Source organism: Gekko japonicus, unplaced genomic scaffold (genome assembly GCF_001447785.1).
Source record: "Gekko japonicus isolate JY-2015 unplaced genomic scaffold, Gekko_japonicus_V1.1 scaffold20, whole genome shotgun sequence".
NCBI classification, from domain to species: Eukaryota; Metazoa; Chordata; class Lepidosauria; order Squamata; family Gekkonidae; genus Gekko; species Gekko japonicus.
In genome coordinates this window covers 196,558-202,783 of record NW_015169172.1, presented here as the reverse complement: position 1 = coordinate 202,783, position 6,226 = coordinate 196,558, and positions in this window count along the sequence as shown.

The following is a 6,226-nucleotide window of genomic DNA, read 5'->3' as shown; positions in this document are numbered from 1 at the left end:
TTTAAAATGCATAAATGATGACTGACAATGCCAGGTAATGTTCCTGCTAGTGAAGTTGGGATTTTTATGTAGTTACTTGTGTTCCCCGCTCCCCCTACAGATTACAGAATACATAAAATGGTCTGTTTTAATATGATTGACTTATGTTGCTTTAAAATGCATAAATGATGACTGACAATGCCAGGTAATGTTCCTGCTAGTGAAGTTGGGATTTTTATGTAGTTACTTGTGTTCCCCGCTCCCCCTACAGATTACAGAATACATAAAATGGTCTGTTTTAATATGATTGACTTATGTTACTGTATGTACGTTTTTGAGCTACCCAGAACTCTCCACCAAAGAGCTGAAATGAGACAGGAAAAAGATCCTTCTGAGGGGAAGTTCTTTGCAGCTTAAGAAATTGCATGTTCTTACATCAAGAGAGGTGGTGGGCCGGTGGAGCAGGAAGACGTGCGCTCGCTCCTCGGGGAATAAATCCAATCTCTTCTTCTTCTTCTTCTTCTTCTTGTGTGGTGGGCTAGTTGTGGCAAATGGTAGGGAAGCTCAGTATTTCTGTATACAGTTGTAGGGGCTTTATTGCAATGTGGTATGGCCTGATATTATGTTCTTATTCCAGTGTGGGGTGTGTGGGGGGCCTTCTAAGTTTCTAAGCAGTGTGCTAAGAAGGCAACTGTTCCTGGGGTTAGCCCAGCCCAGGGACATTGCTAGGGCGGTTCCCAGGCCTCCCTAAATTTCTGGGGAGCCCATCCCTAAATCCCTAGCTCCTCCCTATGATGTCATTGGGTCCCAGTTCTTTTAATGACTTAGCAATGCCTCTGGCCGAGCCCCAGCCCCCCCCGGGAAATTGGAAAGTCTACGCCCTTGATCTCCCAGCTTTCAGGCTGAAAGACCTGCTACTTAGTTTGCAGCTAGATTAAATACTTTCAAAATGGCCTTGCCTCATCAGTCTTTTAGGCATATCGGTCCTGCTTATCTTTATACCAGTTGTTTTTAGTTTGTACATCCCTGACTAGTCAAAACACATTCCTCCCTAATCAGTACAAGATGCCCTGCCATATTTCTGTTCTACTTGCTTGTTTGGCCATACTTATTTAGCCTTCAGAGATTATTTCATCTCAGTTATTCTCTTATCCTTCTAAACTAGATGGACTATTTGTCTGATCTAGCAGTGCTCTTATGTTCCCGAAGTGATTCACATCAGTTGGTAGACTCAAGCTTCTGCCTCCAAGCTTACGGACTAAAAAGGCAAGATACACAAGAAAATGGGAGAGAAGGGGGAAATGCAGAGGAGAGAGATCAGTCAAAAATGTCAATATTTATATTCAGTAAGGGCAAAATAACCTCGCCCTGTCCATGTTCTTCTTGGGATGAAAGAGGCAACCTCCAAGAAGCTGTTCAGTGTCTGGATCATGGCAGTGGTTAGAATGTCCCTTTCTATGCTTGTGTAATCCCCGGAAAACTCGCTGTTACAGTAGAGATTTATTTATTTATTTATTTGCAAGGCACTGAGGAAACAAGCTCCCAGCAGCTCCTTGTTCTCTGGGTGATGGCTGAAAACAGACTAGTCTTCCATTTGATGTTCTTTCTGGGAGAGAGGGTGTTCAACTTCCCAGTGAGCTTTGGTCTTCCCTCCCCTTCCACAGTCCTCTGGCAGGTGGCAGTTAGAGTGGAGTGGCAACAGTAGGTGACAAGCCGACATCTTGTTTTTTCCTTGGTGATGGAATAATTCCTGCCTTAACCATTGCCCTGAATTGGATAGCCTAGGCAAGCCTGATCTCATCTGTTCTTGAAATCTAAGCAGGGTTAGCCCTGGTCACTATTGGATTTTATTTATTATTTATTTATTAAGATTTATACCCTGCCCTCCCCGCAGAGCGGGCTCAGGGCGGCTTACAAGGGGCAAAGCCCATATAAAACAGATAAAAGCAATAAAACATTCATGACTGTTAATAAAATTATACTCAATTTAACAAGATGGCCTCCAGATGGATGGGAGACCAGCAAGGAATACCAGGGTTGATATGCAAAGGCGGGCCATAGCAAACCACCTCTGAACATCTCTTGCCTTGGAGACCCTATAGGATTGCCATAAATCGGTTGTGACTTAATGGCAAAAAAGAAAGAAAGAAGTTTTTATTTGACCAGACTCCAGTTGGTGGCAGCACAAGCTCAGTCTTGTTTGAGAAACACAGAGGCTGTCCTACACATTCTGCTGTGTGTTCAATTCTGCTTTCATTCTTAATTATACATCAAATCAAGCCTATTATATTATTATAGAGGCACAGGAGCAACATTGTTTAGATTGTTTTGTAATGCTATGAAGATTAGTGTGGAGTGGGGTACAAGCAGTCCAGATTTTGGAATAACTATAGAAAAACAGTTTAATTATAGAAGTTTTAAAACTGTTGGTAATATGATGGTACTAATGCAACTCTAATACAAATCTAGTGGTTTAGTCTGCAGATCCAGAAGTTTTTGACAATACATAGTTTACATTTGAAGAAATTATAGGGTTGTAGTCCCATGAGCTTCAGATATCTGGGCTATTTCAATAACTGAGGCTTTTTCAGCAGGAGACTGACTTAATTTTTCATTTGATAGCGGTAGCAAGCAAGGCTGTTTGATAGCTCAGTACTGGAAAAAGCAAGAGGTAGTGACAAAAGGAGAATGGGAAATTATAAACTGAGGTACTTCAGTTTGTTTTAAAGTGACATGGTTTTTGAGATTCAGAGGAGGGTTAAATATACGCTGAATATGTATATGATGGAGAAATTTTTTCAGTACTGGGATAGGATGAAGGACAGAGTGCCCTTGCCTTGGATAGATATAGTAAAATAGGAAGAGAAGGTAGGAAATTGTAAAGTCAATAATGAATCTTAAAAATTTGACAAAAATTAGAAAAATTTGGGCTGATCATAATAAAGGGTTACTTTCTCTTTTGAGTCAGAGGTTCACAAACAATTAATAGTACAATCCTAGAAGAATTATACCCTTCTAAATCCATGGATTAGTCTCTGTTCCTTTTCAGCTTTTTTGCTAATGGGTAATTGCTAAATCTTCCTTTTATTTACCAGAAAGACAGTTGAGGACATATGAAAGTATGTTGAATTTTGAAAATATATGAAAGCTGCAGTTGAAAATCATATTACATGGGATGTGTACACAATTTATGGTCTGCAGCTTCTATCAAAGGGACACAGGACATTGTTATTCAGGCCAGTTGGCACTGTTTCACCTATACAGACACTGGCCAGACCAATACAAGCGTAGCTTCAGAAAGGCTGATCTATCATGTCAGAATGGCAGTTGTGTTAGTCTATTGTACCAAAATAAAACAGATTCCCAGTGGTACCTTAAGGACTAATCACATTGTCCTCCAACCTTTCCCTTGGTAGGTATTTACTTCATTTATATGAAGTGTTTTATATCTATATCCCCAATGGGGATCCAAATCAGCCTACATCATTCTCCTCTTCTCCATTTTATCATAACCTAGGGTTGCCAGCTCCGAGTTGGGAAGTACCTGGAGCTTTTGGGGGTGGAGCATGGGGAGGGAAGAGTTTGGGGATGGGAGGGACCTTAGCAAGGTGTAATGCCATAGAGTCCACCCTCCAAAGCAGCCATTTTTACCAGGTGAACTGATCCTGATCGTCTGGAGATCAGTTGTAATAACAGGAAATGTCCAAGCCATCTGGGGGCTGACAACCCTACAAACAACCCTATGAGGTAGGGATTCACCTGAGCCTCCCAGGTTCTAGTCTGACACTCTAACCATTACAGAAATGCTGGTTCTCAGGCATTATCTCTAAACTGAAGTTGGAAGACCAATGCAAAGTGTGGGTATATTGTGTCCAAGTTGTAAGCAAGCACAATATATGATACTCCTTACTGCTTGTATGGTACAGACTAGGGGTGTACACACACACACACACAAAATCAGTGTTTTGGGGGTTTGGGAATACCAAACAAAAAATATTGGCATATTCTGATATTCCTGAATCCCAATATCTATATATTGGGATTCAGGAAAAAATGGTACTGCCAAAATCATTCCGCTCCATACCTCCCTTTTCTCCCTGAGTCATGGTGTAGCAGTGGCCGCAGCATGCCTCAGTGAGGGAAGGAAATACCTTCCCTTCCTTTGCTGAAGTGTGTCGCCAATATGGAGCGACTCAGGGAGAGAATATATTTAAACTTTAAATACCTGCCTTCCTGGAGTCCCGCCCACAGGGGTGATGCCTCAGGGAGGGAGGGGCAGGCTTTAAATTCCATTAAACCCCTCCATTTGGCTTCCCCCTCCTTCAAAGGGGGGGAAAGCCAAACAAAGGGGTTCAATGGTTTCCACCCATTTAAAAGGATCAGTGCAGTGGGGCTGCCTGCCATCTGTCAGTTGTTCCCCACGCTCCAGAGCCAGGAAGAGTGAAACTGAGGGGTGAAGTCTTTCTCCTATTTAAAAGGAACAGCACACAAAAATGCGGGAGACCAAACTGAGGGGTTTGAAACTAACCCACTTTCCCTTCCCCAGCCTGGCTGCCGTGGCAAGGTGGCTGGAGAAGGGAAGACCAATCAGGGAGGCATGTTTAAATGCTCTCTTTCCCAGCCATCCCACTGCAGTGGGGCGGCTGGGGAAGGGAAGACAGATTGGGAAGGTATGCCTTGCCGTCCCTCCTTGAACTGGGGCAGCTTGGGGAGGGGAGGCAATGGTCAGTCCCAGTCCCCTCTGCTTGGAAGTGAAGGAAACTGAAACTGACCCACTCTCCTTCCCTTCCCCAGCCGGCTCTCCGCAATGTGGTGACTGGGGAAGGGAAGACCAATCAGGGACTCTGAATAAAAGCCAAAAAAGATTGGCTTTTATTCAGGATCATCTTATTGTTAACTGAATCAGAAAAGAGAATCCAAGGGGATCTGTCAAGGATGGGCGAGTGGGCGTCAACATGGCAAATGGGGTTCAGTGTGGCCAAGTGCAAGGTGATGCACATTGGAGCCAAAAATCCTAAATATAAATACACATTGATGGGGTCTGAACTGGCAGAGACTGAGCAAGAGAGAGATCTTGGAGTTGTAGTGGATAACTCACTGAAAATGTCGAGACAGTGTGTGACTGCAATAAAGAAGGCCAATGCTATGCTGGGGATTATTAGGAAGGGTATTGAAAACAGATCAGCCAATATAATAATGCCCCTATATAAATCAATGGTAAGACCTCATTTGGAATACTGTGTGCAGTTCTGGGCACCACACCTTAAAAAGGATATTATAGCTTTGGAAAAAGTGCAGAAAAGGGCAACTCGAATGATAAAAGGGTTGGAACACTTTCCCTATGAGGAAAGTTTAAAGCGCTTAGGGCTCTTTAGCTTGGAGAAAAGACGACTGAGGGGTGACATGATCGAGGTTTATAAGATTATGCGTGGGAAAGAGCAGGTAAAGAAAGAGGTACTTTTCTCCCTTTCTCACAATACAAGAACTCGTGGGCACTCCATGAAACTGCAGAGCGGTCGGGTTAGAACGGATAAAAGGAAGTACTTCTTCACCCAAAGAGTGATTAACACATGGAATTCACTGCCACAGGAAGTGGTGGGTGCTACAAGCATGGACGGCTTCAAAAGGGAATTAGATAAGCATATGGAGCAGAGGTCCATCAGTGGCTATTAGCCACAAGGTATAGCTAGGGGCTCTGGGGCAAGTGATGCTCTGTCTTCTTGGTGCTTGGGGGGGGGTCAACAGTGGGAGGGCTTCTAATGTCCTGGCCCCACTGCTGGACCTCCTGATGGCACTGGTATTTCTGGCCACTGTGTGACACAGAGTGTTGGACTGGATGGGCCTTTGGCCTGATCCAACATTGGCGTCTCTTATGTTCTTATGAGTATCACTGATCGAAAGGGTGTGGGGTAGATAAGACTCATACTGTTCAGAGTCTAAAATTACATCACGGCATCATTAGGTCAGAGGTTCAAAGTGATACCAACTCTACCCGTTGCTAAGTAAAAATGCAGGGTGGTCTGTGTGTGGGATGAAGACAAAAGGTGTCAATATCATGGTCTGAAACCATCTTCTCCCCTCTCCCCTCTTTTTTATTGAACGCCCAGGCTGGTAAAGAGATCTGCAAAACTCAGAAGCACACATGCTTCTTTGTGCCATTCTGATGGGACTCAATAAAAGGCATTACACAGCTTTACTCTGTGGATTTTCTGTGGACCGACACTAACAAACTGGCACTCGGTGCAGT